The sequence below is a fragment of the Meleagris gallopavo genome, chromosome 1, assembly GCF_905368555.1.
Source record: "Meleagris gallopavo chromosome 1, MGAL_WU_HG_1.1, whole genome shotgun sequence".
Lineage (NCBI taxonomy): Eukaryota > Metazoa > Chordata > Aves > Galliformes > Phasianidae > Meleagris > Meleagris gallopavo.
The window spans coordinates 8,918,226-8,940,841 of record NC_139404.1 but is presented as its reverse complement, the minus strand read 5'-3'; the positions used below and the strand labels follow the sequence as shown (position 1 = coordinate 8,940,841).

The 22,616-nt window shown below is 36.9% G+C and overlaps 1 long non-coding RNA gene across 1 annotated transcript in view; it reads left to right on the top strand.

The window, feature by feature from the left end:
- Positions 1–22,148, top strand: part of LOC146545193 (uncharacterized) — a 37,744-nt gene extending 15,596 nt beyond the window's left edge. The window contains exon 2 of the long non-coding RNA XR_014881122.1: positions 17,004–22,148. This is a non-coding gene — a long non-coding RNA (uncharacterized LOC146545193). The remainder of the gene's footprint in view (positions 1–17,003) is intronic.
- Positions 22,149–22,616: the final 468 nt, after the last annotated feature.

Genomic DNA, 22,616 nt, shown 5'->3' with positions numbered 1-22,616 from the left:
AGAGTAACATCATTGTCTCGAACAAGATAGGTTAATGCTATAATGCTGCTAAATTGGTAATACAAACTTCAGCTCAGAATAGACAATAATACAGGTTACAAATCCATCGGTCAGGTAAGGCATCTTGCCAAGACAAAGGGCACTCCCCATTTAATGGATTTTCTAGTACTCTACCTGGAATAACAGCTCAGTCGACAAAAAATTCTGACATACTGCTAATTCTCAAAGGAGAAGCAAAAACTGCACAAGCGAACTGAATGTCTTAGATTACCAGAAGGTGATCTTTCTACAGCAAAGCTTAGTGAGTGAGACTAGATTTGTTTTACATAGTGCTACATCTACTCTGCTTCCTTCTATGTATGTAAAAGGATGTCTTCCTTCAATGAGTAATAAATTCCATTTGAAAAATTATCTTCACTGATTATTTTTTGTGTGCGTGTAAAGAAGATTTTACACACACCATTTCACCTAATTTTTATCAGTAAAGATATTTCTCTGATGTTTCTGGAACATGAGAAGATTGATCATGACAGACAAAAGGAAAAATGAAGATACCTCTGAAAGTAATGCCTCCTATTTTATTATGTTGGCCCATGATATTAGAGGCAGATGCTGGTGATACAGCAGTAAAGATTTGACCTTCCCACCAATATCCCATTATATTTTGCTGTGTGGGACAAATGGTAGCAGAGGGGCAGTCTCACAGACTGACATCTGACATGGAAGTGTGTTTGAAGTAAAGATGCATCACTGAATTCTTCCCTGCAGAAAAAAATGTACCCACTGATATCCACTGACATTTGATGAGTATTTATGGAGCCCAAACAGTGGATGTGAGCACAGGGAGGCAATGGGTGGTGTATTTAAGCAATAGCAGCAGCAATAGTGGGTCAACTCCTCTGATGCAGATTGAGTGCAGAATGTAGCACAAAGGGCCTTGGTCATTGCTGGTGAAAATACACAGCTAATTGTGTGAAAAAAAATATTATTTTGTAGCTCAGAATTTGCTATATCAAATAGTATTATTTGTCTTTGTATTTGTTTAGTTTCCACAGTAACAAATAAAAGGCATTGCTTTTGGAGTAACCTACGTATCTAGATGCACCGTTTCTACCATAATTCTAGAATTTTGTGTATCTATACCGTTCCTGTTGACCGCAGATGAACAGCCTCCAGGTCTGAGATGGGAAATGGTTGAAAAAATATTCAAGAATGAAAAAAAATCTTGTATTAATATATCTATATAATGAATGTATAAAATGTCTTGTATCTATACCCTTTAGAAGCTGAGTTGAGTTTAAAAAAAAAAAAAATCTTTCAACAATGGTAAACATTTAATCACTATTTTGATTATTGCATTAGTGTCTGTGATTAAAATGTATAATATTTGCTTTCTGTTACAACTTTGTAGACACAGATCAAAAAGCTATGTGAACTGTTTGTTGATTCAATGGAGGCATGGCAAGATGGATTACTACTGTTGCATGGCATTTCTAAATATGACTTTAATGCAGTCATTAATAGCATTAATGAAGCTGTTTATAATATATAACATGGAAATCTAATTGCGTGAGTAAAAGCTGTCATATCCCTTCACTTTGAAAAACAAATGGATTCTCTATCCATTTTCCTTGTGAAAATGGCTCTGACATATGAGGAAAAAAAGAAAAAAAAAAAAAGGCTGATCTTCTTTACACTCAAAAATGCACCTCCTGACATATAGAACAGCAGTAGACTTAATAAGGAACAGATTATATGAAAAGATAATATGAAATCTCCAGAAAACTGATCAAAGTGCTGATAAATGTCATCAATAGAAGGGAAAAATAACCCATCCTGTTACTTCTAATTTTTAAGGGTAGCAGTAAAGGCCTCCTCTCAGCCACCAAGAAGCATCTGGGACTGCCAGGATCAACATGCATCTTGCATGTATGTACATCCTAAATCTCATGAGCATAAAGGAACCACACGCACGTGCCAAAGAAATCTGGATTAACTATGAGCCAGTACAGTTAAAGTTGAAAAAAGGAGCTGAATAAGTAGCTGAAGGAGTTTTTAACTTGGCTTCACATAAGGTATTCCAGCTCCACACAGCGAGACTCACAAACCATTTGAACACTATATATGAGCAAAAAAATTAAAGATGGGGGAGTATTATTTATATAAATATGGAATTTTTAACTTTGGCAGAATAATGATCTGGGACATCTGAGTTCCTATACAGTAACTAAACTAAAAATATTTTGATTGCAAATCTTAGATGAATTTTTCCTTACAAAATTGTCTTGAGGTAGTAAAAATCAACATGGTAGACAAACAAGAGCAACCCTACACCCTCTTACAAATAATGCCAAATAAAGTACATTTTCCAAATAGGTGGCATTCATGCCTCTCTCTGCCTACTTCAACTGCTGTCTTCTTGGGTACATCTGAATATATGACTCTGACACCACTGAGTTGATGTAGCATCAGCACCTGAAAAATGGGCAATGAGAGGCATCAATGCTTTCCAGTCATTCTCTGGATGCACTGTGCACTCATCCCAGGAATATCAGATTTATCATACAAGCACAGAACCAAAGTACAATGCACTCTCAATAAAACCGTCATTTCTGAGAAAAATTGATTTACAATGACCTTCTAAAATAATAGTTACATTCATTATACACATACTACATGACATAGCAGAGAGAAAATCCTGAGAGATTCTTGTTTAAGGTGGAGGCCTGGACCATTGAGTCACCTGGAAAACCCTTCTGGCTCACAGACTTCATCCAGAGAAAACATACAAAGAGGCCAGGGTCTAAATAAAATATTTCTTTAGGCTATATGTGGCTGGTTTATATAAAAACAACTTGTACATTTTTACTATACTAGTAAGACCTGCCCAAGCAATATTTTGCTTTAAAAATGAACAAAGTAAGACCTTAGATGTTGATGAACAAGAGCCCTGAGCTGTTCATATTTTATAGAGACCAAGATTGTGGCCCAAATCTGAATAGGGATAATACAAGTTCTATATAATAGACAAATTCCAATTGCTAGGGACTTAAAGACTACAAAGTATATATGCAGATTAAAATGAGGCTGAAATCGTCGCTAAAATGCCTGATACAAGAAAAAGTGTCCCAAGCTTAATGCTAAATTATACAAAGACATTTGTGACAAAGCATGCTGCTTAAGTTAAATGGTGTCAAAAGGTCTAAGAGGCATCATAAGCATCCATCTGAAATGGATGGATTTATTTAAATAATCAGTAGCGCATAGTTACTATGCTAGTAAGCAAAAGTCTAAATTTTCTGTGGAAGTTCCAAGGGAGGATCTGACAGAGCCTATTTGAAGTAGTGTGACTGAAAAATGACCAGTGCAGATCCATGCATCACTTCGACCACACTAACCACTAACCAAAAATAGGTTTCAGTCTGTTCAGAAGGAGGCTTTGACCTTTAGAAATAGAAATAAGAAACTTCCTATCCTTCCTTCTTACTCTTCTTGTAATTCTCTTCTTTAGATGAAGTTAGTGAGACATTATTTAGTGATATCATTAGGGAATCTGGCAAATAATTCCAGTGTTTGAGAACCTGGAAATGATCATTTTTTCAGATACAAACCAATAATTACAAACTCATATAAAAGTGGGAAAGATTTAATAACTACACTAACATTGTCTGAGCAAACATGCAGTAGAACGATGCCTATTACAGTATTATGGAGTAGTCAACACCGGAACAAACTTAACAGGACTTGGATTAGAGGTAGGCAGAGAATGCCAGAGCTACAGCTGTGATAAGACTGCGGAAAATCATCAAAATTACCAGCATGAGATAGCAAGATCAGAATTTTCCAAGAGTTTTGCAGAGGAAACTGTTCAGTCATAGATTGAGTTTTATTTGAAGGAAACAACTTGGCAATTGCAAAGGTGTTACAGAAATATATATTCAAAAGGATATATAAAAGTCATTTTATGGTCCAAAAACACCTTAGAGGAAGGGCAAAAATGTTTTATAACAACCTAAAATGAACAGTAAAATAAAGAATAAAGTTCTTTGGGTGAAACTGTCACTACATACTAAAACATACTTTGAAGAAAGGATAATTTGTTTGCAAACCCTGGGAAGACATTTATAGAGGTCACTACCTCTAATGAAGCGTCACTTGGGTAAAAATTGCACTAACTTGGCACAGTGAAAATTGTGGGCATTGCATAACCAAAATAAATGGTACTGATGGTCCCAGTGGGAAGGCATGAATTTATCTGGCAGCAACTCAGAGTTGTTTGTTGTAGTGGCAAATAATGAATATAATGAAGCTGAAAAATTGATTTTAAGTTTTTTTGTTTTTTTTTTGTTAAGATAAGTCTTTTCGTCTTCTTTTAATGTTTGGCAGAGATAAGAAGACATGGGATCTAGTACTAATGTTACTTAGTGCCTCATATAAATAATACTTGCTCATTTGAAAGTGAGTTATAAGAAAAGCACAAAAATAGATAAACATAATGAGTTTTATGATTAAAACATAGAGTGAAGCTAAAGTAACATGAAAAAAAAAAAAGAGAAAGAAGAGTCACCAAGAGGAAGTATTTGATATTTATTTTAAAATATTTATCTAAAAAAAAATTACCTATGCTTTTGTTAACTTTAGAAACATTTATTGCCACTGCTGCTTTCAAAAAATACTTCTCTGACTTTTCCAAGTTCTTTTACAGTTTGTGTTCCCAGTTGCCTTTCTTTATTGTTAACACCAAGGTAAGTTGCCTGATGCAGGATGAATCAACTCCTTCCTGTTGGATATTGCCACTCACAAGGAGTGCAGATTAGCTGGTAGTATTCCTGAGAATGAATGTTCAAGCCACTAACTTTATGAGAACATATGTCCCCCCAAATGGTAATTGTTGGTTCAAAAACTACCTACTGGTCTTTTATTCAGTCCCATGTGAGTCCTTCTAAACAGCGTTTCTTAAACCAAAGATCTAAAATTTGTGCAAGTATGCTACTTTTATCACCAGAAGAGGAGTGGCTGTGATACAGCCACAGCAAAAACAGTTATTCAGATTGTATCTGCTACAGTTCACATAGCTGGAGATTTTATCCTGCTGTTAAAAATCATTGATGATTTCTTATCTATGTTTTGTTTTGATTACTAACTGACAAATTCACCCCATTTTTCTACTCTGTACCAAGGTTTGAAAAGTGTATTTGCTGTTGATGTGACTACAATTTAATTTATTCATGTGTGTGTGCAAAACTTCATAATGATTTACTAAGAAGTATATTGAAGACGAAATCAATTGCATTTAATCTATTGGACAGCAATCTGAGTCACCTAATTACTAACTGGAGCCAAAACCCAAAATACTAGAGTCCTTGAATGGCATTTGTGTACAGGACATACTCAAGACCCCTGCCCTGACAGCACCAGCTTATCCCTTCAGTACATCTATTGATTTCTCACTCAGGTCAGCGGGGCATGTCATTTTCCATGGGGATGAATTCCACAAACATAATACCTCTGCTTATTTGTGATTCCTTCTTTTCTAGATTCACCCTAATAAGATATTTTGGAATGGAAATCTTAAGAAAATCAACTAATGAATTTTAAAAATCGACATGTAAACAGAACTTCAAAGACTTTTTCAATGACAACTGCAAATCATTGCCTTCTTTTGTTAAACTTCCAATCATAGCTTTTGCTGAAGTAGGAAGCTAAACTACCTCCTTATTTTTTAGGCTGGTCCCATTTGCATTCAAATCTTTCTAATGTTTACTTCATGATCAAGTTTCTTCCTAGGTTCTTGTCTTATCCTAGTTGTGATAGGTGAATGCAAACTAGAGAACAGTAGATTAGGTGTGACAGATCAGGTATTATGCGGATAGTCCGAGTAGAGAGTTTTAAGCCTCTCCAAACATTAACAACATTAAGAGTCCAAAGGATCTAGCTTTGCAAATATGAAATCAAGGCTATAAGTATTTGACATGTCACAGGATAAGGAGAGTACTTTCCTTTAGTGAGGAGGGCACTGAGACACTGACAACTTTGCACATTATCTTGGGCAAAATGAGCGTTTCCAGTTGCACCTGTAATGCAAACAGACATTAAAAAAAAAAAAAAAAAAAGGCAAAAATGCTACCCTACGTCTGTTGATCTAGCTACAGAAGTTTTGACAGACATCTTGTTTGCTCAAATTATCATCAAAAGAATATTCTTGTACAGCACTAGAAGACAAAAATAAAAGCAGTGTATTTGTTACAAATTCATGTTTTTCACATTAAATCAAATTGAAGCACTGTCTGCTTTTGATTGCTGTGTTTTTCTCTCAGTTGCATGTTTGCTCTGCAACATAAGCTGTACAATGCCTTTGATGCCAAATGTATGGCAGGTGTACGCGTGTGTTCTGTACAACAGAAAGAAAGCCAGAGGCATTATTGGATGGAGCAAACAGGCTGCTATTGGAGTAAAAATGAGACAATTTTGTTTGAACTTCCACAATACTTTTCAGAAATCTTCTATATGTCACCTAGTGAGCTTGTCAGTGCAAGTGTGAAATGTGGTGTGGCTCTTTCATGGGATGGAGGAAGACTGGTGACTATTTCCTCCCTTCTTTCTCTCCATAAAATCAAGAACAAAGACTATAGCTGTTACTTAGCAGGGCAGATAAAGAGAGAAATTTGATGTTATGCTAGTGTATGTATAATCAATCACTTGCTGTCCCTCTTTGTAAATGTTATCATATCTACAGCTTAACCAGGTTCTCAGACACAAGCAAAAGGACTGCACAGTTCATGCTGCATGATCTATGTACTAGCACAATGCAGATGTATGAGACATATATGCCATGGCTGGATTAGCATTCACTGCCCCTTAGACTTTCCCTGACCCGAAAACTCAAAGTTTACTTGATATTATGTCTGACTTCAGTCCCATCTCCACAAAAATCCCTGCTTTTAACTTGTGCAAACTCAGTCAGAAAAAAAAAAGGACAGAAGTTAAAATTCAGAAAGGTGCAAGCTCACAATTCTCTAGCAGAGCCAATTTGTAATAGTGATACAAAGTTCGTCTTGGGCCAGATATTAGGGTCACACTCGTGCTCTGAGATAAAGATGGCTCACAGAGAAGAACTAGTGATGTGATAAGGCTCACTGCTGTGCTGAGAATTGCCCAGCATGTGATCTAATTAGGTTATCAGCTTTGGTCTGAAATGACATGCAGATAAGCACAGTGCCTAGATGGATTAAGGATCAAGAGTATTGCTCCCAAAGGGGATTCTCACACACAAACGTGTTTAACACAAATGGTGCAAGTGTAATAAAGAGCCACACAAAGAAATGGTTCCAGGCTCTGGGAAGGCCATACAGTTTTTGTTGGAGAAATGTTCAGGATTTTATGTGTCTCACTATGCAACCTAACCGGGCCTGCCCTTCACATATATTTAGTTTATATTAATAATAATAATAATTTAAAAAATGCAGGCAAACAATAAGTGCATGTTTGTTGACTTAAGGAAGATCTAATTGCAAACATTCCTTCTAACTAGAAAATTTGGAAACACAGATGAAACATGTTTGAGCATATTCACTTAAGACACAGAAAGTGATTGCAAATGGCTGATTACTTAGTGGTGTGGAAGCCTCTGGACTCAAAACCATGAATATTTGGACTATGCCTCACAGTCAGAGATACTAAGTTGATCAACTCAACAGGAAACTTCCAAAATTAGAAAGAAACTCCTTAAGATGTACTAAAAAAGACTTCCCCCGTGACTTATGAGTCATGACACAAAATGTCCTTTATGCCTTGATATTTCATTTCACAATGTATGTGCTTTTCATTATGGAACAATGGGACAATAATGACCAAAACTTCAGTCATTAACTCTTGTCTAATCTCCTACCAATTTGAAAAGTGGTGACCACATGATTCATAGATATTATGCCAAAATAGGAGTGGCATGAACATTAAATTATTTGCCATATTCATAGGCTGTCAGAGAGGGCAAATAGCCAGCTTTTCAAAATAATCTCAAAGAGATCAGCACAGCTGTATCATATTTTGAGCTTGTTTTCTTTACTACTGAAACCAACACCCAATATTTTCAAACCAATGCTCTCTTTGATGAACGTGGGTTTCAATTCATAGAATCATAGAATCATAGAATGGCCTGAGATGAAAAGGACCATAATGATCATCCAGTTTCAACCCCCCTGCTGTGTGCACGGTTGCCAATCAGTAGATCAGGCTGCTTAGAGCAACATCCAGCCTGGCCTTGAATGTCTCCAGGGATGGGGCATCCACAACCTCCTTGGACAACCTGTTCCAGTGCATCACAACCTTCTTGGTGAAAAACTTCCTCCTAATATCTAATCTAAATCTCCCCTGTCTCAGTTTAAAACTATTCCTCCCCATCCTATCACTATTTTCCATGTAAACCGTAGTACCCTTTCCTGTTTATACATTCCTTTCAAGTATTGGAAGGCCACAATGAAGTCTCCCTGGAGCCTTTTCCAAGCTAAACAAGCCCAGTTCCCTCAACCTTTCTTCATAGGAGAGGTGCTCCAGCCCTCTGATGATATAATGTCATGCTTTAAATTGAGACGGAAAAAAAGGTGACCAGTTATTCTGACCTATAATTTCCTCTTGGATAAATATTGTTTAAATGTCGTATTTGCAAAGCAGGAATAAAGGAAAGTGATAAACAGTGGTTTTATAAGTGCCTGCGGATGATGTGAATAGATGAGTGTGAGCTAATTGTGAGAAATGGGAAGTATGAATTGCGAGGTCAACACATAATCAAATTCTCTTTTCAGTGTTTCGTATCTCACTTCTGTGATTCATATTGAGCTGATGAATTGGTATTGTAAAGGGAGAAACATTTCCCTGTATTGTATTCAAACTGTTTCAATTGCTATTTATCAATTCTTTAATTAATATGTGAATTGCTGGTCCCAGTTGTCTTGGAAATGTTACACAGTACTATAAAATTACAAGTTAAGAAAGAACATTGGCAAAAATGAACTTAATATAACATAATTATGTTATTGATAATCTAGAAAACAAATCTATCATTTTAACTGTTCCATGACCCACACACCCCAATTAAGAATGAATGCTGTGCAAAGCCTTGCAAGACAGCCTGCCTCAGGCAGCTTATAGTCTAAAGATGTAGCAGGAGACAAGTGGATATGGGCAAACAGATGGGAAAAGTGGAAGACAACGGTGAAATGGTTGTGATTAGTGTAATAGTTTCCGTACATTTGATTGTGAGCCTGCCACAGGGGCAAAGAAAAAAGTCTTTTTTATTCTTTTGTAAAGGGCTGTCTACACTAGAGGATTCTAATAAGATAATTAGGGTAACAACGTAATTAAAAATGAAACTGGAGTCCCAAAAGATACAGTTTATGATATGAGTGAGGAATTCTATCTAATATTATATTTTTAATATTCAGGAAAGTTCTTAAGACATCATAAATGCCTTAAGACAGATGAAAGAAATAATTAAATAAAGTCAGTTTACCAGCAGAACTGGGCTATTTCTCATATAAACATTGTAGGAAAAGGCAGTGGAGGGAGCAAACAGCTTGACTGGTTATCAAGGACAAGTAAATTAGCCACCTAACTGCTTCAAAAGATACCTATGGCAGACTATGGAGGTCATGGAGAGGTAGAGAGTTTAAATCCAGTGAGTTCTTTCTCTTGGAGCAACACGGCTGTGGTGATGCAACTGATGCAATGGGGTAGCTGTGGCCACTGTCTCCATCCAGTAGCACAGCACAAGCAAGCCTTTCTGGAGGAAAAATGCATCTTGGTTCTCCTAGTTATGGTAGAAGGGAGAGTTGTGCAAAAATAAATCAGTCAAACACTTATGAAGAATGAGATGTGAATTTCCTTTTCTTTTTAACCATTCTTAATATTATATGAGGGCTGCTCCAGAAATAATGCCTCCTAATTTGTTATGTTGGTCCATGGTGTTAGAGGTGGATGTTGGTGGTATGGCAGTAGAGGTTGAACATTTCCACCATTATTCCTTTACATTTTGTTGCCATGTGACAGATGGCAACAGAGGAACAGTCTGACAAAATGATGTCTGACATGGAAGCACATATGAAGCAAAGATGAGTCATTGAATTCTTGCACCCACTGACATTCACTGATGCTGAATGGTTATGGAGCCCAAAAAGTGGATGTGAGCACAGAGAGGCAGTGGGTGCTGCTTTTCAGCAATGATCACAGCAACAGTGAATCATGTCTACTGGTGCAGATCTTTACAAATGTAGCATGCAAGCTCTTGTTCATCATGGCAAAAATGCGTAGCTAATGGTGGTGACTATGACCAAAAAAATGTTTTCTAGCTGAGAATTTGTTCTGTTAAATAACATTATTTTGCTCTTTATATTGCAATATTAATGGAAATAAATACGAGGCATTACTTTTGGAGCAAATCATGTAAGACTGCTGTGAGACTATTTGCTCCTTGAGGCTTATTTTTTCCATGATCACCTGAACTAACTGCTCTTTTTATTCTGCAGTGTAATACTAAGAGTGTGCCTACATATTAGAAAAAGGCTTTGTTTGCTGGAGGTGTATGACTGATGAGGGCTTCAGTGTGTGCTTGTCGCCTGGCTCCTGCTTATATTGATCCAAATTCATTAGCCTCTACAGTGTCCTTAGGTCATTATGTTATGTTCATAATGTAGCAGGGGAGGAAAAATAAAACAAATAAAAATATCCTTACTTCAAAAGCATAATCAATGAAATTTATTTAATATTGAGATAACTTTGAGGTATCTCTCCTTCCTGTAAACCTCTGTCTTAATATACTAGATTACACAGGAACAGCTTCTCAGTCAGTAGGATTTAACACAGATAGTGTCCCCTCCATAGACAGTTTAAGTCAACAGAGAGACTGTCACCTACTTAGAGGGCTTTGGATCAGCTTTGGGAGCTCAGACTTTTCCTTAAACCTGACAATCTAAGCATAGCTGCACCTATTTAGAGATAAGATTAAAACTGCTTGAAAAATGGTACTTTTTTCCATTGTACTTCACAGGGAAAAAAAATAATTTCAATCTTTCATTTGTCATGTATTCTAAAGATTTTGGGTAACAGGACTTCCTTCAAGTTAGTGGGCACAGCTAAAACAAACAAACAAACAAACAAAAGCTTAGAAAGGTGTGGAAATGTTTTTGCTTCATTTCTTCAATCTAATGTTTATTTCCTTATTTTTTCAAGAGAAATATTCTAAATTGTGTCCTTTCTGTACTTGGAATTAGGAAATTCATTTGGGCAAATTGTGGTAGGGTTTTTATTTTTATTTTTATTCAAGAAATAAGTACAATCCTACATGAGAAGGAAGAAATTCAAAACTCTTTTTTTCCTGATTCAGAGCAAGGATTACCGGCAGGATGCCCATCTCCCCTGAGGCAGCTATAACCTTTGCAATCTATGGTATTCTTTGAATATTTCTTTCTACATTTCTCCTACAGAAGGTCTTTTACTTTGCATAAAATACTTTAATATTTATCGAGCCAGGGAGAAAGCGTGAAAATGACTCTATAAGACAGCGGTTAGGCCATTCCCAAAGGATGAGAGACACCTGGGTTCCTGTTCCTAGCCCAATGAATTTTTAATTGCATTATAAAAAGTGGAACAGTTTTAAGAGGAGAGACAAAGACTGACTCAACTTCCCGGAAAGCAGATGACCTTCATTCAAAACCCTAATGGTAATCAAGCAGAAGAAAGCAACCCCCTTTTTCCCATGATTGTGTGATTGACTTGATAGCTGAGCCGTAGGATTCAATGAGTTATGAAAATGACAGTACCTCTCTCTGGCTTACAAGGGAAAATTATTTGGAGGTCTAACCATTGTGTTTTCAACACAAGCAAACATAAAAGTATTTTTGCAAACATCAACATTTCAAAAAGGTAAGATTTTGATTTCTCATAAAATGACCAGGATGAAAAGCTGAACTTTGTCACAACTCATCGAGAAACACTTTATCGTTTTTCAGAACAGTTACTAGTTTGCACTTTTTATTTTTTTTTTTTGTTAAAGAGAATATTCTTCACTGACAGCAAATACAGAATTTTGATCAAAACAGATACCCATCTTTTGCCTTGACCATCCATCCATCCTACTAAATCTTATTCTATAAGCAAATGCCTACAATAGAAAGGGTTTTGATCCTATTTCCTAATTCCTCTGGCTGCATGCATCTATACGATGACGGGGTATGAGATGAATTAAATTCAGTGAGTGTAACACTAGTGAAAGGCAATGAAATTTACATCAGGAAGGAACTGGATTCATGTTATATATATGAGGAAGCAAACAGCCTTCAAGTCCAAGTTTCATGAGACACAAGAGGTATGCACCTTTTTCATTATAATTGAATGTAAGTGCTTGTATGGTTTTTAACAACCAGTCATTGCTCTTGTGGTTTTATGGCCTGGTCTTATGCCCACTGAAATCAACAGAATGAACTGTGAAAAGCTTCTGAGCCTGCTTAAAAGTGCAGCTCAATGACACAGTACAATCCAGATGCCTTATCAACAGAAAGGATTTGGACAAAGTGACTAAAAAAAAAAAGTTAAATAAAATAAAATACAAAATTACTAAAGGAACAGTGATTGCTTACAGGGTTTTAAATTTTTAGATCTACATGGTTTATACTTTCCCATGCTCCTTTTCCCATCAATAACCCAACCATTCATCTTCTGTGAAATCTAAACCTTCTGTGCTTCATGTTTTATTCATCCTAAGGTGCTTAATTTATACCAAAGGACAGCAGAGGGGCTAAGAGTAGCCTGTGTAAGGGGAGATGCCTTTAAGGCTATTATTCATGCCCTTTGATCTCAAGTTTTCACTCAGGAAACTTTGGTTCTGTGGATAATTAGAAGCTGCCACTAACTGTTGCTCTATAAATTACAATAAATCTGAAGAAAGTCGAGAATCTTTTATACTCTAGCCATGCTACAGTATCTACAGCACCCAGAACATTTATAAATATGTTCTAAAACACCAAAGTTAATTCCAGCTCAAAGCTAGCTCTTTTCTTTTAAGTCTATTTTTTTCATAATGCACTTAATAAATATTACCAAATTCAAAAGTGTTTACCACTGTTTAATCTTTTTTACCACTTAAGTTAACACCTCACATACTACAATGATAGATGAAGAATGGCACCAAATTTAAACTTTCCCATGGAAATATATGCTATGAACTGTACACAATCAATTATTTCAGACAAAGCCCATGCTGTTTCCTCTTCTCCTAAGACACTGCTACATATTTAGGTTTTCAGTTTGAAAGGCCATTTTGGCACCACTAATGAAATAAATTATGTTTCTTGTCAGATCTCCCACTGGGTGGCGTGTGGTACCTCATGTACATTCATTTGTCACCCTCAAATAGAATAATACTTCCTGCAGGTTCCCAGCACAGATAACTGACCAAGTGGAAGTTAATTAAGTCATTGGTTCGCTTTGCTCTGAAGGATGTTAAACCATCGATGCTAAATGAGATACTTACAGTACCACACTGGAGACATATCCAATTAGAAGACCAGAAGAATTCAAATGTATATAGAGCTGTCCTCACAGATTACATTGAAAAGACAAATAATAGATAGTAAGTCACTTAGAATGAAACATGGAAGCAGAAATTCATTTTTAAGGCAGCAAATCCATCTTGCTATTAAGATCCAGATGGAAAAATTCTATTAAAAAAAAAAAAAAAAAAGGAATTTTCTCCTATTTCAAATTTGAGACTTTATGTGACATTTCATCTTATCATACTTTCATTGATGATTTCTCATTTATCTCTCGTTTTCCATACTACATAATCACTGATTCCCTGTTTCTAACTGTAAACGTACCAAGGAGTTGTTCTTCTTTTTTTTTTTTTTTTTTTTTTTTTTGAAATATAGACTATATGATTTTTTTATAATTTCTTAACTACATAAGAAATGCTGTCAACAAAGCAATGCAAGAGGAGAATATTGTTGCAAAAAATTAAGGAAAAGAAGTTTCACTTCTGTGGAGGACCAGAAAATATTAACCATGTATCCCAGAGCACATTTTTTTAGGCAGAACACAAAGTTCACACAAAAATTTTGGTTCTGTAGTTACAGCGAGTACAAGGTTATACCCCTCATCAGATTGATCAGTTCCTATTACAATAAGAAAACCAGAGAGGCAATAAATGTTGACATTTTGCTTTATACTTTACTATAATCTTTTTTCCTCTTGACAGTGAAACCAATTAAAGAAGAGGGAATGGTACAGAACAATAAAAATAAAAATCCTTCTGCTTCTGAGTTCTTAACTCAAAGTCATTCTTCAACATTAACAAATGAAAACACTACTCTGGTCTAGAAATTAATTCAGTGGCAAACTGTAATAAGTCTGGTGAGGTTTCTTAAGCCCTCTGAAGTACAGTGCAAAATCTCCACTTTCACTTGCAGTCTCAGCAGTAGGAAAAAAAGTGGGTAGCTCTGCAAGGAGAAACTTTTGTCCTGAAGACAAAAAATTCACAAAGGTAGAAAAGAAAAGAAAAATAAATGCTAAGTATCTGGCTGTTTAATTTAACCTGTTGGCATAAAAGGAAAAATTGGCCAATTTTTCTGGCTTCAGAGGGGTTTCCTGTTACATTTAGGAGGAGTGAGGCAGGTTGTATCTAAGATTTTCCATCTCCCATTCCAATGATAAGGCCATATTCAACTGGCATTATTAATTTTGTATTTCAGTGGTTTTGAGAGTAATTATCCCAAAGGGAATAGGCTTATAAACAGAACCAGGAGGTGACTATGATCAGAGTAAAGCATGTGATCTATTGCTGTGACCTGAAAGATCTCTTTTCTGGGATATTGCAGATGACAGCTTGACAAAGGGTGATACATAGGGGCTTTCCATGACAGATTCTGTCCTGAAAGACAAAACTATTCCCCTGAATAGAGGACGTGCTTAGTCTGTGTAAAATCCTTCAGGGATCAAGATATTCTAGGCTTAGAACATTTTGAAGGCCATAAAGACAAGGCTGGATTAGGAGTGCTAGACTGTATGCAAGAGGGCTATGTTTCCAGATCATAGAATCATAGAATCATAAAATCACTAAAGTTGGAAAAGACCTCCAACATCATCTAGTCCCACCATCCACCTACCAGCAATGTTTCCCTACTAACCATGTCCCTTAGTATCAGATCTACACGTTCCTTGAACACCTCCAGGAATGATGACTCGACCACATCCTTGGATAGCCCATTCCAGCACCCAATCACTCTTTTTCCTACTATCCAATCTGAACCTCCCCTGGTGCTACTTAAGGCCATTTCCTCTATTCCTATTGTGAAGTACATGGGAGAAGAGGCCAACCCCCACCTCACCACAACCTCCTTTCAGGCAGTTGTAGAGGGCAATAAGGTCTCCCCTGAGCCTCCTCTTCTTCAAACTGAAAAATCTCAGCTCCCTCAGCCACTCCTCCAGATCTTTTACAGTTTCTTTGCCCTTCTCTGGACATGTTCCAGGACCTCAATGTCTTTCTTTTAGTGAGGGGCCCAAAACTGAACACAGAACATGAGGTGATATGTCCTGAAAGTACAAGGTAATAAAACAACCTAAAAATGTTATCTGAGACTGCAAAGTGCTGTAACATGTACAATAAGAAGTTATAACTAGTAAAGGCAACCTAGTTTAGAAACAAATGTGATACACACTGAAGGCCCTGACAACCTTCCTTACACTGCATGACATGGAACAAACAAAAAACTATTCTTAAAAGTCCAGATTTTAATTTCTTTCTCTTTCTCTAAACTGAATAACAGGCAGCATGCAAGTTGCATCTTATAAGCTATTATTTGGCAAACAATTCCACCCCGTGAGTTCAGTTATCTTTCATCTAGAAGTACGGGTTTGGATGACTGGTGCACATGACAGCTCTTCTGTCAGGATTTTAAGTTTTAATTCTATATTTAATGTTCACAGGATTTCCTGCCTGTCCAGCTCATATGGCCTGGAAACATTTCCAGATATCAACTGTAGCTCCCTAAGTACAGTGCCTAACATAATAGAACTGGTCAGAGCTGGAGCCTTTGTACAAAGAAAGTGATCACAATGAAATGGAACATCTCAAAATGAGTATTGCAAATGCATTACCACATCTCTAAAAATGAAATACACATTTATGGCAAATGCCTCCAGACAATTTCAAAACTTTTCCAGAGAGTTTCATAGATTGTTATTACTTAATGGAAGTGCATTTATAGATATGAGGCTATAATGAAATTATATTACATTTAAATGAAGAAAGGAAAATATATGTTTTCAAGGACACTACATCCTTAACACAGATCTCAGTGCTTTTATGATCTGCACTAGGAGCTGAGGACTGCACATAAGCTTTGATCAACTTTAATTAACTCTGCATTGGATCTGTGGCTGTGAATTGTTTATAATATCTTAGCTGAAAGCAAGAAGCTGATCAATATATTTAGGGGAAAAAAAATGCTAAAAACAAATCTGACTTGCTGAATTAATATTATCCCATCTAGGTTAGAAATAAATAAATAAAAATTAGCCTTAAATGTGTCCCTGTTGCTCTTGTGAATAAAAGGAAATCCTTATGAATTAGGCTTTATGGCTGTGTTGCTCATATACAGTATTTCTGTGGAAACCGTGATGAGAAATCCTTGGCATTGCTCTGTGGCTGGACTATGCCCTGCAATTGTGCCTGGAACCATGTCAAACTCTGAGGCTCCAGTTGTTTTGAGAATCCAGCTGGGGTGTCGGTGGGTGGCTTCCCAGCTGGCATCTCCTAGTGACTTTTGGCTGCAAGTCTTTCTGGCCGCTCTGGAAGCTCAATAGTTGAATGTGCGACTGGGATAACATCATCTCACTGCTGTGCTCAGCTGACCTTCACAGTGTTTTTGTTTTGATTCATATTTGCTTGCAAGGAATTTGCTTTTTCTGTCATTACATATATACACAGGCCAACTTCTGAATCCTTTGCTTTGCAGGCTCTGAGCCGACCACAGATCTGTGACCTGGCTGGTATCTAAACTGCATGGTGTTAGGAAAATGCAGCAACTGTGAAGCTTTATATGCATCCAACCCTGATGCCTCTGCAAGTAAATCCTGGAGTACAGGAATCTGCCCTGATATTCCTGCAGAAATATGCAGAGGTCCCTCCACCAGGTGAGAAGTCAGAATTAGGCCAACCAAATCCTCTCATGTCAATATCCAGCATAACCAACCACCCTGCGTGAAAAATCCCCTATACCATAAGGTTCCCATATCTCCTAATTGATAAAATGCCAGCAAGATCCACTCATCCAGAAGGGACAAACATCCTTGAGAATTTCATATTCACAGACAAAACTTAGCATAGTTTGCGAGAAAAGAGGCACATTCAGATAAAATGGACACTAAACAAGAATAAACTGTGTTTCTGAAAGTGCTGTCTCCAAAGCTGAGATCTACAGTAATTGTGATTGTGTTTGCTCTCTCATTCCCATATATTACTGTAATCAGTGAAGTCATAACAGCCTTGCAGAAGAAAATCCAGAAAATACTGCTTTAGCCAATGCTTTTTGTACCTCTCATACAGGAGCAATTCCAGTGACCAATATTACCTGCCAGAATCAAGTCCAGGGATTAGCTTTGCTCAACGATTTTGAAATCATGGCTCCCCAAAGTGCTGGTAAATCATTCATATGTGGTCTCTGGTCTATTAAACAGCATGATCTCATCAGACCTAAATAGCTGAGCTAAACTCTCTGAGAAACTTTGAGAACTGACAACAGACTTAGTACCAAGCTGTGGGCGTCACTGTCCTCCACAATACTGTCATTAAAGCAAGCTGTGGGTGGAAGCTCGGAGTCACCATTATTTCACGGAGAAAAGACATACTACAGCAATATCTACATTACATATTTTCCCTGGACTGGAGTTCTGGGCTCCAATATGTTGAGTCTGCTGTTTAGGATGTGTTAGGAAAGCAATGAGATGTCACTGTGGTGGGCCATGAGAGATGATGATCCTAGCTCCTGACACTCTGGCCTTCCTCTGGAAATCACAGAATCATAAAATGGCTTGAGTTGAAAGGGAACTTAAAGATCATCCAGTTCCAACCCTCTGCTGTGGGCAAGGTTGCCACCCATCAGATCACGTTATCCAGGCCCCTTCCAATCTGGCAGCTTGAACACTTTCAGGATTGGAGCATTGAGTTGTTTGACTTCAGGCAGCTCTTGGGAGGGGGACAGCTCTTGAGAGGTTTAGCTTAAAACACTTAATTGTAGAGAGTTAAGTAAAGTGTTAAGTAAATTGTCTCTACAAAAGACTGAACTCTATAGTGAGATACCCAGCTGAAGGTGGGTCTGGAGCCAGTGTTGTTCTTGCCCAAGCAGGTCCTGAGATGGGCTATGGCTTTCTGAGGGCTGTCCCTGACCTGGAAGGTGTGAGTTATGGAGCTCCAGTTCCATGCATTGTAAAGGGAGAAAATACAGAATTGAAGTAAATATTTTTTCTCAGTGGAAAAAGTTTGATTTTTGATTTTCTGCTTGTGTTTTATATATACATCCATTATAAAAGTTAGAATTATTTTTCCTAAAATATGCATGCTGTTATAGCGTAAGATATTCCCAGCCCCCTTTTTTTTTCCATGTTAATATTTTCATGGATACACTTATTAAAAGAAATCGGATGTTTAAGAAAACAAACAAACTGAGACAAATACTTCAAGAAGAAGAAACAAGAAAAACCACAAGGAAATGAAAAATGTTCATTTTAATGTTTTCAGTTAAAAAACAATTTTTGAAAGAAGCTTGCCTTTACAGATATTTGGAGCACTTATACCAAGAGGATTCAGTCAGTATATGCTGGCTTATTTAAGTTAAAATGTTCCACAGAAGCATCTCAATATTGATGATATTTTTAAATGAGAAGGTTTCTGAGGTCACTTTGCAATGAGAGAAAAAAGGGGAAAAAAAAAAAAAAGATGAAGAAAGAAACACTCGAAAGCAGACCTTTATGATAAGAAAACATGTTGTACAACGTTGCCAAATATGGGGGATGGGAGATATTTCTGAAATATTTTTTGCTATTATGCTTAGCTTTGTTTCTCTTGTGCACACCAAAATCCCTCTCAAGCTGTCCTCAGAAATTGGAGTTGTCCATTACATCCCTCTGATCATATTCAGCTCATTATAATGTAACCCGTGGGCCTGTGCAATGCTGTGCCTTGGAGTCCCGCAGCTCCAAACATCCTAACAAGGGGCTAGCTGGGACACGCAGTATGGATGGGACCTGCAGCAATTTTCTCTTGTAAGAATCCCTGGCCATAAATGGGGAGACTGGAGGCGCCTGCTATACCATGCCAACTCTCTTGCCAGGGAATTGGGCTGCTCCCAAGTCTTCCCCTCTGAGATGTAAGCTCCATTTGCCATTTCCCCCCCAAGCTTTATTGCAATTTGCATACACCTATACTTGAAGAATAGATGTACTGTGCATAAATGTCCTAACTGGCATACAAACAAGAATGTTTATACATAAGCAAATTCATCCTTTGTTGTCTATTAGAGTCATTAGTCTCTTTCAAACACTTGAGTCATTCTATTCATAGAGCAGAAAAAGTAACACTGACCTCAGTGACCAATCACAGACAAACCAGTGAGCAGCAAGTGATGGATAAAGGAAGAAAATTCTCATTTAAATAAAAAATCCACAAGCTTAAGTTTCTTTGTATAAACTTTAAAGCATAAGTTTAAGATTAGCAAAGAAACTCAGTTTTTGAACTTACGAAAAGGAGTGAAGATCAAGGTCTTGGTCTGAAGCTTGATGCAGTCAATGGGGAAACTCACTGTTCAGCAGGTTTGGGGAGCACGACCTGATTTCAAATGTATCTAAACAAACAGTTTCTAGCTCTTCCAACTACACAAGGAAAAAGGACTGTCTTTTCAAAACAGAAATATACACTATCCAAGGACAAGGAAAGTTAGTTTGAAGAGATATGTCAGCGCATGAAAGAAAAGGGTGTGTGGGGGGAAATGAAGGAAAAATAAGACATTATTTTCTTCGTGTCCCTGCAGAGTGGGATGCAGGACAGAGAACATAAATTTAGGCCTGCGCTGCTGGGAACAGGAGAGGTGTCAGAAATCACACATTTCGCAGTGTGTTCCTCTACAAGAAAGTCCTTTGAGAGAAAAGCCTCTAAGTGTGTGAGCAGATCCCATAAAGTTTTACACCCACCTCCCCAAAAAATGGAAGAATCAAGAGTCCAAACCTGCCACAGAAACTCCGACCCTTCATTTAAATCTACCTTCAATGCTTTTACAAGACATAGCTTGAAGAGGGCTGAAAGCTTGCAGTAAAAAAGTTACATCTATAACCTTTCATTGTAGCAAGCTGTTCCTGCCTGTGCCAAGATATTATTTTCTATCCTCAAAACAGCGTGTGTATTCATATGGTTTTAAAATTTTGCACAGTAGTTTCATATCAAACTGCTGATTGTTTATATAATTTTTCATGTCAAAATGCATTTGATTTGCCAGAAAAAAAATGGAATATATTATATTTTAATAATTTTTGACTAACTTGTGAGTGTTTACTGCAGGTTTAAAAAGGCTTTTTTTCTCCCGACTACCAAACTGATTGAAAACAATTATGCTGCTGGCACAAGACTCTGAAAAATATTCAGCACAAATTAAATTTCATTCTATTATTAATAGATGGGATATGTAAGAAATGAAGATACATAGCTACTTGTTTCTGCTTATAATTATAGCAATGCCATTCTTATTTCCCATCTTTTATATATGCTTTTTAGAATCTTTGGGTTTGATACCTATGCATCTGTGATCTCTTATCCAAAGGGCAGAATGACAACAAAAATAGGAGCAGATATCCTGTTACGAGATTAATTTGGGAATGATAAATGAGTGTTTTTAAAATGAATTGTATAGGTTACCATTTAAGCAGGTCTTGGCAGCTAACCAGCCCTTTTCTTTAACAAAAAAAGGGGGAAAAATGTAGAGAATGCATAAATGGGTTGATTGCCCCAGGATGTCTCTCTCAAGAAGGATTAAAGAAACCAACCAGGCCATTTTCTCCACAAAAGCTCTGTTTGTGCTGCAGAAATTTACCCTGTTAATCATGTTACTACAGGAAAAAAAAAAAAAAAAGAAAAAACAATCTTCTGCTCTTGTACAGCCTCTTGTAAGACATTTGAAGTCATAGGTGTCACTGAGTCATTCGTGTAATGCAGACTTAGTCTATCCAAAGAGCGGAGATGAGAACAAGATCTCTCAAATGCTTGTCAGCATAGACAGGGAAAGCCAAGCAATACATTTATATGTATTAACATTCAAAAGTACTGTGGAATCAAACTCCACTGTTCAGACACAACTTTGTCAAGGCTACTCACTTTGGGTTTTAATTGTATTCTGTCATTTTGTTCAGGTTACAGCGGTTCTGCATATATACTTTGTATGAAAAAAAGAAAGGAGTAGTATTTGAAGGGCAGGTCCTGGTCATGCACATTCTTGCTCCTAAGAGTACTTCTTCCAATTGAGATACAGAGATTATTGAAATGCCCAATCAGTTATGAGTAAGACTCCAGCATGGCTTAAGGCCAGTTGTGGTATACATTAGATGAGATAGGACATCTGTGCTTCAATTTGGTCTCTGTACAAGAAATTTATTGGCAGGAGTAAGTCTAAAGCCTTGGAATATTTTTGGTTGAGCCCTGTAATTTTTCTTCTCGCTTTTTTTTTTCCTTGCACAATTTCTTCCTATGTAATGTAGTTATTTATTGTATGTAGAATGTCTTTCTCACTTTGATCAGTACTTCTTTCACTCTAACATTTCTGCTCTTGAAACTTTAAAACTGTCATAGCTGTTCAGATCAAGAGCCCTATTCCTAGCTGTCCAAGACATGAACAGATATTTATGGAAATAATGTAAGAAAAATGGAAATAATGATGGGAGCCACCCTCCCAGCATACAGTAATCAAATCTTCTGAGCTGCACCATGCAGTGGATGATCTCCTCCATAGGTTTTTAGAACTCATTTTCACTTCACTTATTTGGCTCTTTCAAAATCCTGCAGCAATTGGCTATAGATTATACTTCTTACTGAATAAAAAGACATTTCTGTAAAATAAAAATGTATTACTTGGTATTTTTTTGCCTCTCTTAATCCCATAGTTATGGGAAACAATGAAGAGCCTTTCACCTGTCTTATACCCTTATGTTTTTAAAGACTTAAACAAAATGTGGAAAGAAGGAAGATAGAATAAAAATAGGGAAAAAAAAGATTTGTCAAAAACAGTATAAGTAGAAACAAGGGTGAGAGAAAGACTGGTGGTTGGCATGTGCCTAGTAACTGAATGGAGTGATTTTCCAGTGTGAGAGAACATGAGATGGATTCCAAATATCCCAAATACCAACACTGCCTTAGAATCATTAGTCTATGTTCTCAACAGATATTTTATTCATAGTAAGGATCTCTGATCATTAAAATTCATACATCTACAAATAAGCAAAACAAAAAGCTCAAACCAAGAAAACAAACCAATTATTTGTTGATTTGTAATAGAAGAAAAAGAGAAGATTCTCCCCCTGGGCCCAGCTGT